Here is a 24,657-nt window from a genome sequence, read left to right as displayed (position 1 = left end):
TTAGCCTTCTGTCAGTTGTGAAGTTGGTGAAAATCTTTTCCCATTTTATAGGTGCCCTTTGGTCCTACTGGCAGTAGAGTCCTTTGCCTTACAGAAGCTCTTCAGTTTCATGAGATCCCATATATTAATTGTTGATCTTAATACCTTTGCCATTGGTGTTCTGTTCAGGATACATCTCCTGTGCCAATGTGTTCAAGGCTATTCCCCACTTTCTCTTCTATAAGGTTCAGAGTATCTGGCTTTATGTTGAAGTGTTTGGTCCACTTGAACTTGAGTTTTGTGCAAGGTGACAGATATAGTCAATTTGCATTCTTCTACATGTTGAAATTCAGTTAGACCAGCACAATTGGTTGATGATGCTTTCTTTTCCACCGGCTATGTCTGGCTTCTTTATCAAAAATCCAATGTTCATAGCAGTGTAGATTTATATCCAGGATTCCATTTGATTCCTTTGATCAATGTGTCTGTTTTTTATACAAATACCATGTGGTTTGTAACACTGCAGCTCTGCAGCACAGCTTAAAATCAGGGATGATGATACCTCTAGAAGTTCTTTTATTTTATAATATTGTTTTAGTTATCCTGGATTTTTGGTTTTTTCCATATGAAGTTAAGTACTGTTCTTTCAATGTCTGTAATAATTGTGTTAGAATTCTGATGGGGATTACATTGAAACTGCAGGTTGCTTTTGGTATGATGGTCATTTTTACTATGTTAATCCTACTGTATATCCATGGATGAGCTTTCCATCTTCTGATATCTTCTTCGATTTCCTTCTTCAAAGACCTGAAGTTTTTATTATACAGGTCTTTCACTTGCTTGGTTAAAGTTATTCCAAGACATTTTTTATTATTTGTGACTATTTTTGAATCGTGTTGTTTTCCTGATTTCTTTCTAAACCTGTTGGTTTATATATAGGAGAGGTACTGATGTTTTTGTTTGTTTGATTTAATCTTGCATCCAGTGACCTAGCTGGAAGCTGTTTATCAGCAGTAGGAATTCCCTGGTAGAATTTCTTGGGTCTCTCATGTATACTATAATATCACCTGCAAATAAAGATACTTTAACATCTTCATTTCCAATTTGTACCTCCATGAATTGTCTTATTGCTCTCGCCAGAACTTCAAGTACTATATTGAATAGATATGGAGACCGTAGACAGCCTTGTCTTGTTCCTGATTTTTACTGGAATTGTTTTGAGTTTCTCCCCCATTTAATTTGATGTTGGCTATAGGCTTGCTATGCTTTGCTTTTATTATGATTAGGCATGTCCTTTAATCCATGATCTCTCCAAGACTTTTATTATGAAGAGATGCTAGATTTTGTCAAAGGCTTTTCCAGCATTTAATGAGATGACCATGTGTTTTCTTTTCTCAGTTTGTTTTTATGGCAGATTGCACTGCAAGATTTTTATGTGCTGATCCATCCCTGCATCTCTGAGATGAAGTCTATTTGATCATGATAGTATTTTTTATGTGTTGTTGTGTTTTGTTTTTTCGTATTTTTTTTTTTATTTTTTTTGTCTATTTGATCATTGTGGATAATTTTTTGATATATTCTTGGATTCAGTTTGCTTGTGAATATCTTATTGAGTATTTTTACACCAATGTTCTTGAGGGAAATTGATCCTTAATTCACTTTATTGAAACTTTGTATGGTTTGAGTATCAGAATGACTGTGGCCTCATAAAATGAATTTGCAATGTTCTTTTTGTTTCTATTTTGTGGAATAATTTGAGGAATATTGGCATTAACTCTTCTTTGGGACTCTGGCAGAATTCTGCACTGAAACAGTCTGGTCCTCGGCATTTTTGGTTGGGAGACTTTTAATGGCTGTTTCTATTTCTTTGGAGGTTATAAGTCTATTTAAATCGGTTTTCTGATCTTGGTTTAACTTTGGTAAGTGTTATCTGTTGAGAAAATCATCCATTTCTTTTAGATTTTCCAATTTTGTGGAACATAGGTTTTTAAGTATGAGCTAACAGTTCTTTGGATTTCTACCATACCATGTCTGCTATGTTCCTCTTTTCATTTTTGATTTTGTTAATTTGGATATTTTCTCTCTGATTTTCATTTAGTTTTAGATAAGGGTTTGTCTATCTTAATGATTTTTTTAAAGAAACAACTCTGTTTCAGTGATTCTTTGTATTGTTCTCCATGTTTCTATTTTACTGATTTCAGCTCTCAGGTTATTTTCTGCCATTTGCTCTTATTGGATGTGTTTGATTCTTTATGTTCTAGAACATTCAGGTGTGCTGCTAAGTCACTAGTACGAGCTCTCTCTTTCCTTTAAATGAAAACACTTAGTGCTATGACCGTTCCTCTGAGCACTACTTCCGCTGTGTCCCATCAATGTGGGTATGTTCCACATTCCTACTCACTGAATTCTGGAAAGTCTTTCATTTCTTTCTTACTTATGCCTTAACCCAGCAGTCATTCAGTGGGGAATTGTCTGGTTTCCGTGAGTTTTCAGGTGTTACTGAAACCCAGCTTTAACCGATGGTGGTCTAGAGGATACAGGGGCTATCTCAATTTTCTTGTGTCTATTGAGACATGCTTTGTTACCGAGTATGTGGTCAGTTTTGGAGAATATTCCATGAGGTACTGAGAAGAAGGTATATTCTTTTGTGTTTGAGTGAAATGTTCTGTAGATGTCTATTTAGTCCATTTGAGTCATAATGTCTGTTAGCTTCATTATTTCTCTGTTTAGTTTTTGTCTGAATGACATGTCCATTGGAATGAATGCAGAAGTCTCCCACTATTAATATGTGTGGTTTTATACATGATTAAGATATATATATATATATATGGATATATAATATATATATATATAATATATCCTTTTCTATCTCTTTTGATTAATTTTGGTTTGAAGACTATTTTGTTAGATATTAGAATAGCTTGTTTCTTGGGTCCATTTTCTTGGAAAAAGATTTTCCAACCCTTTACTCTGAGGTACTATCTATCTTTGACATTGAGTTGTGTTTCTTGTATGTAGCAGATAGATTGGCTCTGTTTTCTTATCCATTTTGTTAGCATGTGTGTGTTTAATTGGGGAAATTGAGTTCATTGATATTGAGGGATATTAATGACCAATGATTGTTAATTTCTGTTATTTAGTTGTTGAAGGTAGTGTGTGTGTGTGTGTGTGTGTGTGTGTGTGTGTGTGTGTGTTTGTGTGTGTGTGTGTCCCTTCTTTGGGTTTTTCTGGTGTGAGATTATTTATTGCTTATGTTTTCCTAGGTGTAGTTAGCCCCTTTGGTTTAGAGTTTTCCTTCTATATCTTCTGTAGGGCTGGACTTATAGATAGATATTGTTTAAGTTGACTTTGACATGAAATATCTTCTTTTCTCCATCTCTGGTAATGAAAAGGTTTGTTTTCCATCACGGGAGATGTCTGGGCTGGCATCCCTAGTCTCTTAGAGTCTGCAGCATATCAATCCAGTTTCTTCTGGCTTTTAGGGTCTCTGTGAGATGACAGGTGTAATTCTGCTGTTTTAAAAAAATTTGTTATGTATACAATATTCTGTCTACATATATGCCTGCAGGCCAGAAGAGGGAACCAGACATCATTACAGGTGGTTGTGAGCCACCATGTGGTTGCTGGGAATTGAACTCAGAACCTTTGGAAGAGCAGGCAATGCTCTTAACCACTGAGCCATCTCTCCAGCCCGACAGGTGTAATTCTAATAGGTCACAGCAGTGATTCTTTAATCCAGTGATGGGGCAACAGAGAACACATTCTGCCAGGTTTACCCAACTAGTCAGAACTCTTGTAAAGATTGTTCCTGACTTTAATTCTATTATCAGGTGTCCTAGTTAGACCACCTCATGGTGCTTCTTGGTGAGATAGTAACAAATTTCTATATGGCACTTTTGTCGACCTTCAGATACTTTCCAAACCCATAACCAAAAGTTTCAGCGTCACCCAAACTACAGCAACCAAATGGCCTCTCTGGGAAAGTCTAGCTTTTACCATCAAAGAAGTATCAGAAGAAACTTCACATTCCTTAGCTTTGAATATAATTTGATGGAATTTGACTGCAAATTAAGGTTTAGAGTAATCTTTACTTGCCTGACAAACAATTCAAAAGAAATCAGAATACACTAATTTTAATGACCCTACAATTATTGTCTGATATTTGCTTTCATTTTCTACTTTCTTAAAAGGGCACATTTGATGCTATTATTGCTTTTGTTGATATATTACCATTTTTATGCTTATTACTTTATTAAATCACCTTCCATCTCATGGTTCAGTCATTCTTTGCTACCTTTAAAAAAATCTCATGGTTGCTTTACCTTTTATCTATTTATTTACATGACCTTGATGTGTGAACGTAGCTTTCACTGTCTTCTAAACATCATAACCATCAGTTCTAGAAAATCTGCCCTAGGCTTAACCCTTTTAGAATCCTCTTTCCTTGTTTGTAACTGTTGGACAATGCCACCTCACTAAACTTTCAATGTCTATATCCACTCATCCATATTTTTCATCTGTTGCTTCCTGTTTTCCAGGCTAGGTAATCACCTCAGAACCACTTTTCATCCCAAAAGGTTCGGCACTTATTGGCATCTAATATATTGTTTTTCTGTTCAACTCTATGGTCTCTCAGGCTACTTTCAGATTTGACCTTTTCTTTCATTATAGGTTTTGGATAGATGTATATGTCAGATATGGACATATCTGACAATTCTCAATAACTGAAGTTGTGAGTCAGGAGAGAGTTTTATCCAGTTTCTTTTGCTATTGATTCTTAGTCCAAATGATTTTCTCTAATAGTTTGTAATTCTGGTCTGTGAGCTCATGCTGGCATGCTGGGACAGTGGATTCCTGGGGAGTAGCCAGTGAGAATGTGTTTCACCATGGCAATTTTCTTTGACTCTTTTCAAGACCCCCAGAACTCCCACAGGACCCTGGGACTTTAAAGATTCCTGTTGCTGGCTTTTGAAACCCTTAAGTTTTGTAAATTTATGACAACCCTATAGGAATTCTCAGGAAAGTGGTGGTGAACGCCTTTAATCCCAGCATTCAGAGGCAGAGGCAGACAGATCTCTGTAGTCTGAGGACAGCCTGGTCTACAAGAGCTAGTTCCAGAACAGGCTCCAAAGCTACAGAGAAACCCTGCCTCAAACAAAACAAAACAAAAACCCTGTGTTTTTCATCTCTATCTAAAGGAAAAACTACCTTGAAAAATTTTTTTCTTGCAGTTTCTCTTTTCTAGAAGCAGGTTTGTTTGTTTTTAAAAATCGAAAAAAAAATGCAGTCTATTGCTGAAGCTGGGCTCTATTTCTGAAGCCCATTCCTGTGTGTCGAGCACCTTTACTCTATGTGGGAACTCTCAATCCCTATGTCCTATCTTTCTCAGGCTAACTTTAGACAATGACTCCAAGAAAATTACAACTTCATTACTCTGCTCTACTTTTTCCTTCATTCTTTGCTCTCCTAGATTTTCACTTATTGATGCACCTGTGAGTTTGAAAGAATGCCTTTAGGGAGCATTGTAGATAATTTCTAGTGTTAGTAAAGAGAACATACAGTCATGTAGACATACATGCCCACATATACATACGTATATGCATACATATGCACACTCTCCACAGTCTGATAGCTTGCTGTAAAGTCGTCTATATATCCCTGGATAATAACACCAAGCTGACGTTTCCTCATGCCCCACTTCCTCTTTCCAAATCAATTCTTTCAAGTCTCCTCTATGTAGGCTCAGTAGCTGGCCATGTGGAGTTGACTTGAGCTGCTCTTTTACCACACAGTATTTTATTTCCCCAGTGGTACACTTGACCTCTCCGTCTACCTCTGACTAATGGGAGGCATTCTACCTATCAGGTTGATGACGCTGTACTCAGCGAGACTCTATGCTCGTAAAGGGTCAGAGAAACCTAGCAGCTACGTGGGGATGTTCACGTCATGTTCATTTTTAACAGTGATCGATTGCTGGAGGAGGAGGAGGTTAGGTACTCGGTACCAAGATGACCTAGGACATGGTTGGTGGATAGAAGATAACCTGCAGGAGTTAGGTCCCTCCTTCCACAGGTCCCCCGGGTTGGCAGAAAAAGCCATTTCCCTAGTCAGCCATCTTGCTGGCCAATAGAAAAGAAAAAGACACTGCTGTTTGTAGGAATTCTTTTTTTTTTTTCTGAGACAGGGTTTCTCTGTAGCTTTGGAACCTGTCCTGGAACTAGCTCTTGTAGACCAGGCTGGCCTCAATCTCACAGAGATCCACCTGCCTCTGCCTCCTGAGTGCTGGGATTAAAGGCGTGCGCCACCACCGCCCAGCACTGTAGGAAGTCTTTGGGGGAAATTTTAGAAACTGGAAAACCTTAAGTTAAAATGATAAGAAATAATTCTTAGCGGATCTGGAGCTTGTGTGTGTGTGTGTGTGTGTGTGTGTGTGTGTGTGTGTGTGTGTGTGTTTGAAGAGAATCTTGCATCATGAATAACTTCAAGCAAATACTTCTAAGGCCACTAAAAACAATGCTATACTGCTATTTAAATCATAGTCAATGTTCCGCATTCCTCTTAACTTGCCCTGCCTCTCTCATTCTCTCTCTCTCTCTTTACTTGACTTTTCTAATCTTGGGAAGAAAGAAACAACAGCCTTAGACATGGGCCATCAATAGCAGGCAGCATTTTCTCTAATTTTTTTCTTTGCATGGGGTAATTTTATGCCTCAGAAACAAGACTGAGAAGCGGGACAGACATTTACCAATGCTGTGGTTGTAACATTACATAATCTTGGATCTGAGAAAAACTGGTTCTGAAGTAAAGGTAGTAAAGTTAGCACTGGCTTGCCAGAGTGATCCACAGAATTTCCCCTGCCTCCCAGGAACAGATCAAACAGTGCCCTCCATTTCTCTCCATTCACCATGTACCCATCTGCTGCAAAGCTAGCTAGATTGCACATCCTTGAAGATGGGGAGCAAGAGAAATCCAGAATCTGCCATTAGCCTAAAGAAGACTGGCACACTGAGAAGAGAAATGTCCAAACGTTTGATAAAGACTGAGCATATTGATGTAGATTATACCTACCGACTTTCATCTTCATCTCAGAAATAAGAACTTAAAAAATAAACATTCATTTTTAAACAACAGAAATTCTATGTTCAAGTCCTGGCTGTTTAAATGCCTCTTCAAAATACATCAGACTATCGTTGGGCAATGCTATCTCCTTAGAGTCACCCACCACCTATACATTGAGACAAAAACTTAAGACTGCCATAACTCCATGGCCTCACCCCCTGTGGCATTCTCAAGGACATCAAGGGACTCACAACTTCCCATCATCCAGATAAGTAAGGGATTAGCAGCTTTCTCCTACCTCCCAGAGTTGATGAAAAGACTGACATTTTCTACCTTTAACTTGCTTACATTGATCACAGATGTCTTATTATTTTACCCATCCCACCAGCCCTTAAAGGAATCAAGAGTAAAGAAAAAAATTACCAGTGCGTGTGAAACCATGTGATGCTCTTGGTATTTATACCAGTTTAGCCAATTTCTGTGACTTCCAAGGGCCTGATTAAAGTAGGATTCCATCTGAAGAAAATCTTATTTTTGATGATAAGATGGAACTAAGAATTCAAAACTAAATCTTCACTTATGAAAAATACTCAATCTGCATTGGGCTCTATAAATGGCTTCTGTTTCAGATAAATCAGCTATAAATATTTAGCTCAGATTGCGCGGTTGGCAGGAACACTTCCACCATAAGAGGCTTCGCAGAAACTGTCCGACTTCCTGGCATGTCTGCTTGAGGTAAAGAGTGCATAGCAATGGTAGCTGCTTCTCAAGCCCCGAAGTCACAAATCTCACCTGCAGAGGAGGTTCTGAAGGCAGAAACTGCCTCACCGGAAGGGAACAGTGTGTCCTTCCGCTGTAAACAGGACTCAAAATAGCTCCTGAAAGGCCTCGTTTTGTGGGGTATTATTTCACCAAAAGAGAAGAAAAGATTCTCTAACCCTGAACAAAACCTCTTCAAAGTTTATGTTCTCAATAAAACGTTCACTGAGAACTGAAAATATAACTCAGTAATGCAATAAACGCCCTAACAAATATATCAGATTTTTCACTTAATGCCTTTTGCTGGCTTAAGGCAAGCGGAGGGAAAGGAAATCCCCGTCCACAGCCTGATTCCGGCAGGAGCCCCGCTTTGCGGCAGTCCTTTAAAGGAGGCATGGTGAATTCATATCAACCCTGCTGAATCTTAGGGCGTGACAAAAGGAGAGAGACTTGACAGCAGCTAATACTCCACAGGGCTCTTTCTTCGTGTTTATTCCCTCACTGACCTGACACAGCCGAGACAGTGAGGAACATGGGGAGTCTAAAACCCACGAGGCACAAGACACATTAGTGTGGTATGTTGACACAGAAGACAAGTAGCTCCGCCCTTTAAACAATGTCACCTTGTTTGCCAAAGGCATTTCATTACATACAACAACAAATGTTTGTTATGTCACACAGTTTCCGAGGGTTGGAAATCTAGGGGCAGTTTATCCGGGTGGCTGAGACTCAGTCTCTCAGAAGGCTGTGATCAAATTGATGGACTGAAAGCTTGTCCTGTCCTATTCCCAATGAACCTCATTTACATGACTATTGGCAGAGGCCATTGTCTGTCTGGTCATGTGATGTGGCAGCCAGTTCCTCCAGAGCCAGTGAGGAGAGAGAGGAGAGAGAGAGAGAGAGAGAGAGAGAGAGAGAGAGAGAGAGAGAGAGAGAGAGAGAGAAGCCGGAGTCCACTGGAGGTAAAGTCTTTTACAGCCTAAACTCAGAATTAGTATTCAGTCAACTTCCACTGCAAACTACTAGCCACCAAGACCAGGCCTTGCTGATGTGGGACAGGCAAGGCAGGGGAGATCAGAAGATCCATGGGGTCACTGAGAGTCAACATGGAGGCTGCTGACCTCCTTGATAATCACCAAAGATACATCGCAAATGCTAACTGTGAGTAGAATATCTGTGTGTGTGTGTGTGTGTGTGTGTGTGTGTGTGTGTGTGTGTGTGTAGCCCCTAAAACTGCCATTTGGAGCATCTGTAAATGTCCAAATCAGTAGTAGTAAAGTCATGTATCAATCAACCACTTCTAATATTTATTTCCCATGCTATCCACCTAAACAAAACCACTGTACTAGTTAAAAAAAAATACTGTCCTTATAAAATGACAAAAATAAAAATAATTTTTAGAAGTTATAAAGTAAATCCCTCAGAATTCTATCACCATGACAAAACTATGTTCATCCTGTAAATTAACATTTTATTTATTTATAGTTCAAAGACATTATAATAGTTATTGTGGTAATATGCATACAACTTCTTTTTTTGGTCATTTTTAGAAACTTAAAGAGAAATTGCTTTTGTGTTTTTATACATATTATCCTAACAATGCTTTATAATATTCAATTGAGTTCATAAGTTATGGGGTATTAAACCTATATAACTATCCCCTTAATTTGGATAAGTTAGTGTGAAGTCTTTAAAAAATGTTTCTTACAGCTTTACTTATTTATTTGGTGGGGTGTAGGGTCAGCAAACAACTCTTGAGAGTCAATTGTCTCCTTCCACCATGTGAGCTCCAGGATAGGTTGGCTGACATCTTTCCATGATGAACAAACTGAATGGGCCAAGACCAAGTCTTTTTACAAACATTAATCTAAAAAATGGTGATAAGACTCTCAGCCACCAGTCTTCACTTACTTATTTCTTTAAGTGAAACACCAAAGAGGAAAATTACTAAAACAAAATATAACTTCCAAGACTTTTTGGTGAGTAAACTAAAATCCCAAACGATTGTCCTTGAGGCCACTCCCCACCGGTGGCTCTCTTCACTGACCCGTGTTCCCTATCTACTCCTGCAGCTCTCGATGGTCACTACCCTTCTTCAACAGCATCTACTGAGTCCATGTGAGGTGCCTTCCTCACGTGTCCGCCAGCCAGTGTGATTCTTTCTAATCACACCACCTGTCTGCCTGACTGTACCAATCCCCCTCCGACATCACCTTATTTTATTACTGTTTGTTATTCTAGAGCAGTGGTTCCCAGCCTTCCTAATCTGAGACCCTTTAATACAGTTCCTCATGTTGTGGTGACCCCAGCCATAAAATTATTTTGTTACTACTTCATAACTGTAATTTTGCTACTGTTCTGAATCGTAATGTAAATATCTGGCATACTGAACATCTGAATGTGAACCCAAAGGGGTCGTGACTCATAAGTTGAGAATCACTGCTCCAGAAGGTCACATCTAGGAGAGCAGGAACCTTCCTGAATATTCTCAAATACATGCAGATAGTGATAAGTACAACTAATTAAATGTGCCGTGGCATAATCACGGTGGTGTAGGAGGTCCTTTTGTCTATATGTTGTTTTCATTGGTTACTTAATAAAGAAACTGGCTTGGCCTTACAGGGCAAAACTTAGGTAGGCAGAGAAGACAGACTGAATTCTGGGAGGAAGAAGGCAGAGGGGAGAGACACCATGGAGCTGTCAGAATCAGACATGCTGAATCTTTCCCAGTAAGCCACTGCCACGTGGCAATACACAGATTAATAAAAATGGGTTAAACTGAGATGTAAGAGTTAACCAATAAGAAGTTAGAGCTAATGAGCCAAACGGTGTTTTAATTAATACAGTTTCTGTGTGGTTATTTCAGGGCTAAGCTAACTGGGCCGCTGGGACGAACAAGCAGGTCCTTTCCCTTGCAACATCATGGTTTCCAACATACTTCCTTATTGTGTGTGTGTGTGTGTGTGTGTGTGTGTGCACATATGATTTACCATTTTCCAGGACCACACACAGTAATGAAATGGGCTGAGTTCTCCTCCACCTCCTTAAAATTGATGTTTTTGAAGAAGAGCTGTAGTCCTGGCAGTGGTGTTAACAAAAATGTAGTTCAATGGGAAACACCGAAAATACAAAAAAGTTCACCCCCCCCCCCCACTCAAGGAAAACATCATTCAGTCCTCCACTACCACAAATTATGCAGCAGTTGAGCTTCCTGCATTTGGGGATCTTGCAGGGGTCAACACATCTAGAATGCAACGGATAAGCCTCACCCTGGGAATACCACCTCTCTGATCATGCCAGGTAAGTATAAAAATGTTCAATTTCTTTAAAAAAAATAAGTCACTTAAATAAAATGTTATAACTTGGCCACTGACATTTTCTTTTTTGTACATTGTCTTGTCTTATACTCTGAACCCATGGTCAGGATCTTACATGCCTCAACTCTGCCATGTCTAACATGGTAAATGAGAAAGTCATTAGAAATCTGTTCTTGGGGCTATAAAATAATTGAAGACAGAAAAATAAAATTTGTAAAAGGGGCTTAGATGTGTCTGTGAGGAAAACACTTGAAAGCTGTTTCCAGAATTAAGCGAGGTGCTGCAGACAAAGCCTTCCTTTTGCGATGAGGTGCGGTTACGTGCGTGCACCAGCCTCCCACCACGAGCAAAGCAGCTGTTGGTCTGCATGCTACCGGACTGCTACTCTCCACTGTATTTATAGATGTAAAAATTCAACCGGTTCCTCAAGCAATATAAGAAGAGGATTTCAGGGGCTGGAGAGATGGCTGAGGTTAAGAAAACTGGCTGCTCTTCCAGAGGTCCTGAGTTCAATTCCCAGCAACCACATGGTGGCTCACAACCATCTGTAATGAGATCTGGTGCCCTCTTCTCGCATGTGGGCATACATGAAGGCAGAATGTTGTATACATAATAAATAAATAAATCTAAAAAAATTATAGTTACAAAGTAGCAACAAAAATAATTTAAAAAAAATAAAATAAAATAAAGAAGAGGATTTCAGGGCTGGAGCATTTTTCTCAAATCATAATATTTCCCTAGAAGTAATTTGCAGGAGCCAACTCACTGGACAATTTACAATTAATATGGAAAAAATCACAACACAACCCCCAGATTAAAAAACAAAACAAAACAAACTAAACAAAAACCCAAAAAGACAAGACGAAACAAACACAGAGGACTAGCAAGATGGCTCAGCAGACAAAGATGCTTGTTTGCAACCAAACCTGATGACCTGAGCTCCATCCCTGGGACTCTGCTGGTGCCAGAAAATCAATCCTCACAAGTTATTTTCCAACCTCTGCATGCATGCACTAGCATGTACATATGCACACATGGGTGCACGCATGCATGCACATGCACACACATACACACACATGCGCACACACACATACACATGCACACACATAAACACATACACACACACATACACACACATACACACACAACAAACAAACATGAAATACAAAACTAAAAACAAAATCAGGAGGGCTGAGGTAGGAATAAATGTATATATAAATATTACATAAAGTTGGGAGCACAAAGTGGTAGGGGAGATGGACAGAAACTAAAGGGCAGGAAATGGGGCACAGATTTTGTTAAAACATATTATGTGCACACGTGAAATTCTCAAACAATAAAAAATGTTTTTTACAGCCACCCCCAGAACAATAAAAACCAAGATGGGGCTGCACCTTGAAGGTGTGCATTTTGGCACCATATCTACAGAGCCTATTCTAACCCTACCCTATGATGAGACATGAAGAACTGGTGCCTTTGTCCTGCTGGTGTCAAAATCTTGGTCTATTTAGTTTCTTACTTCATGAACCCTCACCTGACTGCGCTATTAATATCAAGTTCCTAAAGTGCTGGTGCTTGCAAAACGCTCTTCCCAACATAGAAGTGCTTGTTACATCACAGAGACTCCCAATGATTTTTCTGCAGATAATCTTCGTTATGAGCAAAAAACCTGCCAACCTTAAAAGTGTCGGTATCTGGCTTTGCCCAGGGAAGGCCGATCTGCAAGGCCATTACTGCATAAACACAGGGCTCCTCCAGTGCCTTACCTCACTCTGTCATGTCTTGTGAAAGGGGAGACACAGATTTTACTGAACGAGAGTCTCACAAGAACCGACCTTGTATTCCTCTCCTGAGGAGGAGGCTGAGGAACTGAGGGCACAGGACCCACACACAGGGATCAGACAGGGGCACAGGCTACGTTGAGGCAGTGTCTGAAGGGAAGCCTAACTTTCCAGGCATGTGCTATTCGTGAGGCAGGAGAAGTGGCACACTACACACCATAGCGCGAAAGGTCTGTCTAAGTCCTGGGGCCAACAGTATCAGCACAAGGTAGAGAACTGGAGAGATGCACTTTCTCATCTTCTGTAAAGAGACACGAGCATTTTCAAATGTGAGAGAAAAAATGTTATATAATTACTTGGGAACTCACAAAAATTTTGAAAAGAATGTTGATATTATATCAGAATCAGACACAAGCAGGCCTCCTGCATAGCCACTGTGAACAGCTGTTTATACATAAGCACACAACCAACTTACAAAACTCGCTAATGTGTGTCAAATGTCTACACACATTTTCTCACATTCAGTAAGTCCTGTTTTTATCCTTGGAAGTCTAGACACAAGCAGGTGATAAAGCTTAGGTGCAAACCACTCAGTACCCCCAGAATCAGTGTGGCTAGGATCCATGCTCTGAAACTCTGTCCCAGATGCCCAAGAGAAATGCGTCCAGTATTCAACAAAATTGAAGAATCTGAAATATGAAAATCTCTTAGATGATCTGAGGGAAACTACATCCTGGGGCAGAGTCAGTGATTTGGATTTTAGTCTGCAGCTATGTGAGACATTAATAAGTATGGAAATAAAAATCTGGGTAGTAGTTTTAATGCTGAAGAATTTAGCCCACCACCTAATATAGTTTGCTAAACACTTGCTAAGAGCCGATCAGAAATTATGCTGTGGTCTACCATCCACGGAGCTGCCCTTCTCGCTACTCACAAATACTGAAATTAACAATAACTGCATTTCACAAAATCCTCAGAACAATGGAAGCAGCCACCTTCTAACTCATAGTCACGTGTGGCTAGTGACTTCCACATGACAATGAAAACCTCCAGGATTCTCATCAGTGCATAAGGACCATTCTAGCTCCTTAAATATTTGATGTAACTTCTAGAAATTTCCAAATTTCCTCAAAGGAACTGGGTAGTTCCTCCACTGTCCTAGCCTGGCTCTACCGATGAACAGTGGAGCCGGGGTTAAGAAAACAAAGACCTTGGCAGGTAGCAGAGAGCACAGCCCTGGGTTAGGGATTCACCCTGCAGATGTGTGGGCTGACAAGGGAAGAGGCTCTGTTCTAAGGTCCACAGTCGAGAGAACGGCTTCCTAAATTTCCTATTTAGGGACAGTGGGATTCTTTTGGTGGTTACAGCCTCAAAGTGATGGATGTGGGACGGTAGACTTCTTAGGAAATCTAGGCGTAATTTTACTCCAATTGTAAACTTTAGCCAGGGTGACAAAAGATGACAGACAAATGGCCAGTGCTATCTGTACTAATCCCATCTGTAAAGGATGCGATGTGCTTAGTCCTGCGCAGAGGCAAGCACTTAAGACCTGGTGGGATCCTCAAGGAGCCTCTAAAGCAATAGCTGAGTCCATCCCTGAAAATACCCATTATCCGCTGACACCAATTCATCAACAAGGGCAGACAATCTAAGCAAGCAATCATCTGGATTCTTTACTGGAGACATTTTAACCGTTTTGATAGTGAAAAAAAAAAAAACCCATAGCTGTTTATCTCTTATTTTATAGAGATAACTCCCTAGTCACCCTGTAGCTTGACTGGGTTTGGCTTTGTTTCATCAGAACATGCTGCCCTCTGCAGGCCGTATGGACACACACCAGCCTCAGCTGGAGCCAAACTAACTGGACTCCTTTGTAAAGAAAGAGAAAGCGGGGTAGCGTGCTTGTGTCCACACGTCTTCAAGCTTTTAGGAACAACATGAGAAGCAATCAACATATATTGTAAAGCTTAAAAAGCCTTGCATTTTCAGCTGACATACGTAAGAGAAGTCTTAAGTAGCGATACAGTCCCAAGGCATTTTTCTTAAGAAACTTGTAAGCATGGTGACAGCCATTTCTGCTATTGTTTTAAAAAGGAAGGACAGGGTGCAGAAGACAAGGAGGATGGTGGGTGTGTCTTTACAGTGCGTACCAATGTCTCCAAAAGTATCAATGTCTGTTTTGACCTGAAATTCAGTAAGTGGAAACTCAGCTCCAAATGTGCACATAAAAGGAATAAATCTAAAGCAACATACATAATCCCATCCATCCTTCAATGTCTCAGCTTTTAAGCCCATATGCAAAAAGTGATTAAAATCTGACCTAAGATCAGTCCTTCCTCTTTACTCTGAGTGGACTCTTCTCCAACAGTCACTCCATATAGAAGAGCTCTCTCCTCTCTCTCTCTCTCTCTCTCTCTCTCTCTCTCCCTTTCTCCTTCTCCCCTCCCCCTCCCTCCCATGCCCCACAGCTGGTGTAGTTATTAGTTTAGCCACTAAAGGATTTATCTGGACAAACATCACAAAGATGATGGCTGATTTAATTGAATTTATGATCAAATGTTTTTCCCTTCAGGAAGAGTGGGAAGTCACTTATGGGGAGATTTGAATAATTTAAGGGAAGTTCTCTGTTTGGCATGATGTTTGTATATCAAGTCTTCAGGGATTAAATGCGGCCGAGGACTAGCAAAGATTCCATATACAGATACACAAAGATAAGCAGCGTAGTTATGCAGGGAGGGGGGGCAGCCATCAGCCACCAATCCGCCCCATTAGACTCCTTCCATGTACATGCTGTTTGCAGAATACAAACGCACGCACGCACACACACACACAGACAGAGAGAGAGAGACAGAGAGACAGAGACAGAGAGACACAGAGAGAGAGAAAGAAGAGAGGATTGTTTTGACATCCTCCTAATGGTGAAATTATATAGAGATTCTCTTAAGCAAAGCAAAAAAGAACGGGCCGGAAAGCAATATGTGTGTATAAGGCATTTGTCGTTGGTAAAGACACAGAATCTACTAATGAAGTCATTAGTGTGGGGATATAAGAAACCAAGCGCAGGATTGGCGCCTAAGGGTATGGACTTGGCTCGGTGTCTGAAGAGAAAGGCCAGTTGCCTTGGGAATCCCTTTGCTTGCCTCTGCAGTGATGACAGAGGCAGTGAAGCCATGCTCCCAGCCATTATGTGTGTTGCAAGAGACAAGTCAGCCACTCTCTGCATTTGAAACAAAGACAATTATTTTCAGTTTCAAGGCTGAAATAACAGACCGAGTGAAGACACCCAGAACCTCTACATCTGACTGAGGTCACCAATCCTTTCGTGTATTCAGGGTACCATAGCAAAAGTCTACTACTAGGCATGTGAACTTGGTAACAGCGGTCTGGATGTGTGTTTCTTTCAGTCTTATTGGGAAAACTGTCTAAACGATGTGTTTCAAGATTTAGGATAAATCCGAGTTTTTCATTAATTATGTACAATGCTATTTGTTAACATATCACTCTTAGGAAGAAACTGTTGGGGGAGATAAAATCTCATTTCCCCACAAGTATTTACAAGAAGAACAAAATGGTGCACAGGCAGTTCAGCATGTGCCCCTGGGAAGGGGCAAGGACCTTCTAGCTGCCTGGGGACCTGTATAAAAGTAGGATCCATCTTCAAGGAAAATGCTTTATTTGGAACTAAGTTAAACTGACTGGTATGGGAAGACAAGGAGTATTGAAAAGCATAATGGAAGGTACGGGGAAGCAAGGGACTAGGGCTGCAAAGGTATTGGGCAATTCATACTCAACTCTGCAGCAGCAGAGATCAGAGAGGCTAGTGAGCTTCCTGAAGTCACAAGGCTCATGGAGGACGGGGAGAGGCTAGTGAGCTTCCTCAAGTCACGAGGCTCATGGAGGACGGAGGACACCAAGTATGATCTTGGCTTCAGGCATTTTCTTGCCATGTATTCGAAAACCTGTGCAGCTTCCTTCCTCTTTTCTGCTTCCTCTTGGTTAGTAGTATTAGTGACAGCTGTTGACCGTCTCCTCTCATGGAGGAGGAGCACCGTGTGCATGCAGACACTAGACACCTTCATCAGCATGAGTAGTTAAGTAACCGTCTTCCCACTGCAGTGGGAGGGGAGCCCAGTGGGACTCCCACAGAAAGGCCCCGGTGGGGGGATGCCATGTTCCATCACGGCCAACTAGAGAAGAGGGGTACGGGGGTGCCAGTGACTATAACACTCATCTTTAAAATCATCTTTCTACATGTTCTTTATCATTTGAGTCAGAGTATTCGATAAATTCATAAACATTTCCTAATCACTTATGCCAGTAAGTGTTGAGGAAAGGAATAAATTATAGGAGCATCTAAATAAGTAATTTTTGAAATCTGCTGCATTTCTGTTTATGTGTGACATTATAAAAGTGGCAATTCCCGGCCTTCCGAAGCTCACATACATACATATGTATCCAGAGGGCACAATGGGAGGGACCTGGCACTTGATTCAGGGGTTCATTTGGAAAATGGAGCCCTCTTCAACAGCATTTCCTCTGTGGTGAGCAGGAAGCTGGCTTCTGCCATATTTTCTGAGCATGGCGAAGGAAGATCAAGGGAATCAGAACAAGAGCTGAGAGGTGAATTCTTCAGGGAGTTCAAAAAGGGGAGAGAGCTGTGTGTCTAACCCCTACCAGTTTTCAACAGGGGAGGGAGAAAGGGAGGGAGGGGGGAGAGGGAGAGAGAGAGGGAGGGAGGGAGGGGGGACACAGGAGGGAAGGGAAGCCGGTAATAGGCAGAGCCTGGGTGGGGGTAGCAGAAAGGCACCTGCAGTAGGAAGAGGTGGGGGAGGGCTATCTTCCTGATTGTCTTTGATACTATTTCCCCTGCGGATTTATTGCACTTATTGGGGACTCTAGAGCCGCTGTCTTCTCAGAGCATTTACAAGAGAAAGATGTCGGGGGGAGGGGGGAGGAGGAGAAAGCTCTCCAGACATTTAGGTACAAAATGCAATGTTTTTTAGACATAATATTCATGCTTGTATAAGCCTGGAATGCATTTAACAAATGAGTATTTCATATATAGATTTGCAGCTGTGTTGCTCAATATGGTAGCCACTAACTACAGTGGCGCTTGACCTATCAATTAAGTAAATTCAAATTAAATTGAAGTTGAGTTCCCAAACCATACATTCTAATGATTCCGACAGTGGGTTTAAAAATGTCAAGTCAAACTTTCAGCTATTATCAGGCTTCCTGAGTATAATCTCTTTTAAAACTCTCTGCTAAGAAGAGACAGTGATTCCTTCCCCGTGCATAATTTTGAACGTATCTCCTCTGAACCAGGCAAAGTGGATTACGTCTGAGCTGGCTAGGGCTGGGTTTCCTCGGCTTCACCCAGGGCTTGTGATTACATGGGGAATCCTCTCCCTCACTGTAAACAGAAAGGACGCCTAAGATGTCTTCTTCACTAGCAATTCCTCCAGCCTGTCAACAGGCTCCTTCCATGGTAGACAGACCTCGCCACTACGACCAGTTACCCAGCTTACACCAGAGAGGTAAACCTGGGCCTCCTCCGGGTTCCAACCAAATAATAGAAATGTTTTGAAACAGAGGACTTCCCCTCACTGGAGCCAGAAGAGATGGGGCAGAAGGGAAAGTCAGTGAGACCTGGAGGCAGCAATAGGACAGGCAGGCAGGGAAGTCTTAAGGAGCTGTCGACACTCCCATCTGTTAAAAGGAAGGACCCAGAGGCCTTAGCTCTCGCCCCACTAGAAACTTAGCTGCTGACATCCTCAATGAGCCTGAAAGAAAATTCTCCACAAGGTCTTCTAGGAGCGAGCCCAAACTGGTTCATATGTGATTTTGCCTTCTGCAACTCCAAGCAATGGAACAAGCTGGATCCGTTCAGAACTCTTCCCCACAGATGTGTGAGATAACATTTATACATCCATGCTCCTGCGCAACTGTGGCTAGGAAGCACAAATGTCCACCTCGCGCTGGCAGAAGCAGAACCACCCTGCTGGAGTCTCCTCGGGGCACAGTTCAAGAAAGGCCTCTCCTGGCAATCCTCCTGCCCCTGGGAGCTCCGGGCTGCTTCAGAAACTGCTGCTGGGTTTCCTACTTAACGAGCTGCCCAGCAGACAGGCGGCATTAACCTCACCAGAGGCCTGTGGACTTCTGGATGAAGAGGCCAACACATAATCCAAAGGATGAAAAAACAATGACTGTTGCCAACTCCCAAGCCTGGCACGTACTGCCAATTAGCAAGAGAGAAGATGGCTATTTCCTGCCCGTCAGAAGAACAAAACCTGCCACCTGGCAGAAAGCAAACAGCGTGAGGCCTGCTCTTGACCACCATAGGAGCAGTTAATTCAATGGATTTTTGAAAAAAAAAAGGGGGGGGGGGAGACAGACAGACAGACAAGAAATCTGGCTACAATGCAAAATAAAGGGTAAGTCCCTTAGGGCGGTGAGGAGTTTCACTCACAGGAAGTGAGTGGGTGGGCGGCAGAGTTGGACCCTTGAACTCAGTTGTTGGGAGTCCAACCTCCCTCCCCCTTCCTCCACCACAAGACACTCCGGTTATGGCGGAAAGGAGGCATGAGCTGGCCGACTGTGCAGGGAGCTGCTCACACTTCTTTGCCCCAGCACTCCAGCCTCCGTCTGGGCCGAAAGACATTTGGAAGAGCTCTTTCTCCCCAAAGATGTGCCAAGAATAAGCAGAGCCCGGCTATGTCTACGTCTGCACGACAACTGGACTGCTGGTGTTCACAACACTCCCCGGGGCACACACGCCAAGGTGGGGTTTCTCAATCCATTGATCACTCGCCTCTCCCCTGCTTTTATACTGCTGTCACTCATCAGTAATTGGCAAACCCATTAGCTGTTTCTCTTCATCATGGAAACTGCCCCGACTGTGTGTTTACATATATCTTAATTCTACCTTTTATGCGGTTCTAGGACACCTGCCAGGACCCACACAGCTTCATTCTTTTTGGCCCTCCTCCCTTTGTTTTCTGGACTCCCCATCTGCAAACTCCTAGGTGTCAAGAGGTTGGCTGGATCTGCCTAACAAATTCCCACACAGTCCCTTTGAGGAGCTGAACTAATGATTCATTATTACGAGAACAAACGCACACAGAAACTTCTCTGAGCTTCCTTTAGCAAGCAGGGGAGCCTTCTGGGTCCAAGGTCAAACAAGAGACCCACGTGCTCCCATGTTGAAGGGGACATTTTCAAGAGAAATGAACATGGCAAGGAACTACTCTAAGCATCCTTCTATTGATATCCCCGAATCCACAGAGACAGACATCTGGCAATCACAGCCCAGCCCATTCTCGAATTAAGAGAGGATGAGATTCCAAAATGTCTGGTTTAGAGCTGGTCACCCCAATAAACACCACACCCCCAAAGTCAATCAATGATGCAGAGAATAATTTCTTTGAAAATATTATGAAAGGAAGTCTCCAGGCACTAGATAAATTAAAACTGCTACTTTGAAGTAAATAGAATTATAACAAAAATCATCAACAGTGAAAATGTGGCAAGTGGACGGCTTTAAGATCTGGCTTGACTCAACTGCTCCCCCTAGTGTCCCGACAGTGTTCTTACCTTCATCGTATTTCTACGCTGGCCAAGAAAAGTAAATCTCTAAACTACTCTTACACTGTATTGTTTTATTAGGTAATGTTAAATCAAGTTCAAACATAAGAGAGTGGAAAAGATAATCTTTCTGTTTCAGGAGGAGGTGCTTATCTAAATCTTACTGATCCACATCAGATAATGACAAGAACAGCAGAGTCCCCAAACAGAAATACACACAGCAGAAGCTGCTTCCCCAACATTACTTCGCCTCCTAGTTGATGCTTTATGCACATACAGTATGACTAGCTAGCAGGTCATTTAAAAAATACACTCTGGAGGCTAAACATGGAATTGCATAAAATGTTCAAGCAAAGTTCAAGAGTACAAAATTGGGTAATTTCTAAATTCTCTGAAGTAGGGTTCATGAAAGCATGGCAGGGATGTTCTTTTTTTATTTCCAGGACAGCCAGGGCTGTAACACAGAGGGAGGCCCTGTCTCAAAAACAAAACAAAACAACCCACAGAATTATGCCCACAGTTACTGATCTAGGTAAATAAAGGTGACTTCGCCGGTGCCTTTGTATTTACCGCACATTTAAAACTGCCAACTGCATACATTCTTAAGAGAATCCAGTTGTGCTTAATGGGCAGATGGATAACTCGCCAGAGCAGCCTCGGAGCAGGGCAGGGACGAGCCTGGCCTGACCCTGTTTGATGTGCGTGGGCCTTGCTTTACCAGCCATGAGCTGGATTTTCCAGCTGTGTCTGTCTCCTGTGAGTTGGTGGTTTACCCTTTTACTTCTCACTTCTGAGCTTCCAAACCTCCCAAACTGTTCAGCTGTTAAAGACTTCCAAAGCAAGCAAACGTGTTCTTGGAATCTCACCCTTCTCTTCGCTGTAGAATATACACTAAGGCCCTTTCTCCAGCCAAAATAATAAAAGATCTTTAAAGTGGCTAAGATTCTTGGTGGATTGCACATACGTGCCAATGTCAGACAACTATAAATAGAGAGATTTGCAAGAGAAATAGTCTTCTTAATTCCAAGAAAATAAAACAGACTATTTCGAAGGCAGTTACAAAAACAGGACATATTTTTATGAAATTCAGATTTGTCTCTATTTAGCCCCAAATCCCCTTTATGCAGGAAGAGCTTCCTGGATCATACATTATTAGTATCTTTATCTTCAGTGATGATAATTTTTTACTTTCAGACTGATAATATTTTTCATTATGTTAAGGCTTTTTGGTTTGGATATACTGCATCTTTTGATATCTTCCTCTACCAATGCTTTGTTATTATACAATATTAAAAATTTTTTGAAGATAAATTATGCTTATGGACCTGGACATGGCAGAACTCGGAGGCAAAGGCAGGTGGATCTTTGTGAGTTTGAGGCCAGCCTGGTCTACAGAGTGAGTTCCTGGACAGTCAGAGCTTTTACACAGAGAAAGATCCTGTCTTGAAAACAAAACAAAACAAAAATTTATGCTCATAATTACTGATATAAGTGAAATCAGTTCAGTTTTTCACTGGTGTAACCTAGAGCAGATGTGGTCATTTTTCACTGGTGTAACCTAGGGCAGATGTGGTCGTTTTTCACTGGTGTAACCTAGGGCAGATGTGGTCATTTTTTACTGGTGTAACCTAGGGCAGATGTGGTCGCTTTTCACTGGTATAACCTAAGGCAGATGTGGTTGTTTTTCACTGATGTAATCTAGGACAGATGTTGTAGTTTTCTACTGGTATAACCTATGGCAGATGTGGTTGTTTTCTACTGGTGTGATCTAGGGCAGATGTGGTAGTTTTCTACTGGTGTGATCTAGGACAGATATGGTTGTTTTTCACGGGTGTAACCTAGAGCAGATGTGGTTGTTTTTCACGGGTGTAACCTAGAGCAGATGTGGCTGTTTTTCACTGGTGTAACCTAGGACAGATGTGGTCGTTTTTCGCTGGTGTAACCTAGGACAGATGTGGTCGTTTTTCACTGATGTAACCTAGGGCAGGTGTGGTTGTTTTTCACTGGTGTAATCTAGGGCAGATGTGGTCATTTTTCGCTGGTGTAACCTATGGCAGATGTGGTCATTTTCTATGGGTGTGATCTAAGGCAGATGTGGTTCACACGTGAGCTGGATTACTTGTGATAGCTATTTAGACTCAAGGATCTCTTTATAAAGAAATGCCTGTTCACATTGGCAGGTTAACACCCCCATAGTTTCCATGGCTTGGATAATGCCTACCTTTAAAGGCATTGTTGCTTAATTTTGAAACTTAATTTTGTTAATATTGTTACTTAATTCTGTACCTTAATTTTGAATAGCAATGTATTTTTGTTTTGTTTTTGGATTACCATACCATCATATATTAACCAAATAATTTGAATTCTTGGAAGTTATTTTGAATCCATTACTACAGTACATCAATTACTTCAATTTAGTAATTATGCTCCAAATTAAAAAAATATAGACAATAATAGAGACCCTAATAGAGACACACATAAATCTAATCTACATGGGAAGTAGAAAAGACAAGATCTCCTGAGTAAACTGGGAGTATGGGGACCACAGGAGAGATTAGAAGTGGATGGGAGAGGAAAGGGAGGGGAGTAGAGAAAAATATATAGCTCAATAAAACAAAAAAGAAAGAAACTTATATCAATGATTCCCATGACTGAGGAAAGGTAGAGAGAGGAGCACTCCTTTTAACTGCAGGCTTTCAGTATTTTTCAATTTTGTACCATGTGATTAAATTAAAAAAATAAAATTAAAACCTCTTCCCTGAACAGTTAAAAAATATTCTACAACTAAAAAATAGATATTAGCATATATGCATTGTACAATGCAATAAGATTTCATATTTTCACTAAAATATATCATGTGCTTTAGGGCACAGGTCCTAACAGCCAACTTAAGGCCTTGGTGTCCACCAATATGTAAAGAGATAAAGGAAATGGGGTATGCAAACACAAAGGAGCTTTATATATCCATGAATAATGAAAATATAGGTACATAATAATGGACTGATACATTTTTAAAAAGTATCATGAAATTCATTGCTTTGTACAATGAACATATCCTAATAATTAAAAGAGCTACATGCATTACTTTTTTAAGAGAATGGTCACACTTTTCTAAATAATTAATTCTAAAAATGGTTAAATCCTTCAAATTATAATATATTCATCCTAAGGGTTTGTCACTATTAGGTGCCCACCAAGTATGCTGACAGCATTGATTAAAAGCATTCTTGAATAAATTTTTTTTTACTTCTTATTGTCATAATCGACAATGCCCCAAATTAAAATGTCACAACAGTACAAAGACTGTTCTGCCAGATTCCCTACAGACATGTTCGAATGGATGATGGCTTACTTCATCACAGGAGCTACATTTCTGGCAGAGTGGCGCTTCAAGAGTGATGTAAAGCTAAACAGGATGACTCAGACTCAGCCTGCTCCAACTTCTACTGTTCCACTACAAGGTTGGAACGCAATAAAGACCCCTGGATGACTTGTAAACCCCAAGTTTTCCTTATCAACTTCTCAAACCAACAAACACATTTCACTCACTTGTTATTTTGAGGTACGTGGGTATGTGTGGGCCAACTTTATGGAGTCAGTCCTCTCCTTCCACCTTTACGTGGGTTCTGGGGGTGCAATTAAAGTTGTTTGGCCAGTGTGGCAACCTTTGAATCATCACACTGACCTTCATATAATAAGATCAGATTAAATGAAAGAAATGAAAAAAAAGTACATATATACTTCAAGGGATAGATTTATCTATCTCCCCAGTGTGCTTTAGAGGGGGAAATTAGGTTAACTGGAGAAAAAAAAGAAACATCCAGTTTTATCTACCTCACTAATAATCACCCATGCCATTTATTAGAAAGCCCATTATTATAGTGTATTTTCTAAGTGTTATTCTGCAAATACTAAACGCTTCCCAGAAATTAGTTACAAGATGGACCAGAGTAGATTCTAGAATTTACAGTTCTCATACAATACCACATTGCTCTAAGAACCTGAACCCACACTGCCTGTTGGCTCTGTGTGTGAACATGGTAGACGATACACAGTAAGGGTTAATTTGTGTTAAATGAATGGATGGATCTAACATCAGTGAGAGAATGCATGCTGTGACAAACTCAGAGAGAGAGAGAGAGAGAGAGAGAGAGAGAGAGAGAGAGAGAGAGAGAGAG

The 24,657-nt window shown here is 41.0% G+C and overlaps 1 protein-coding gene and 1 pseudogene across 5 annotated transcripts in view; both read right to left on the bottom strand.

Annotated features, from left to right (window-relative positions):
• The window catches only part of Cdk14 (cyclin dependent kinase 14), a 534,756-nt gene that overhangs the window by 90,338 nt on the left and 419,761 nt on the right, over positions 1 to 24,657 (bottom strand). The window lies entirely within an intron of this gene.
• LOC113457422 lies at positions 10,952 to 11,105 on the bottom strand (annotated as a pseudogene).

The sequence above is a fragment of the Microtus ochrogaster genome, chromosome 26 (genome assembly GCF_000317375.1).
Source record: "Microtus ochrogaster isolate Prairie Vole_2 chromosome 26, MicOch1.0, whole genome shotgun sequence".
NCBI lineage: Eukaryota > Metazoa > Chordata > Mammalia > Rodentia > Cricetidae > Microtus > Microtus ochrogaster.
The sequence above is the reverse complement of the archived record's forward strand: the minus strand, read 5'-3'. Positions and strand labels throughout refer to the sequence as shown.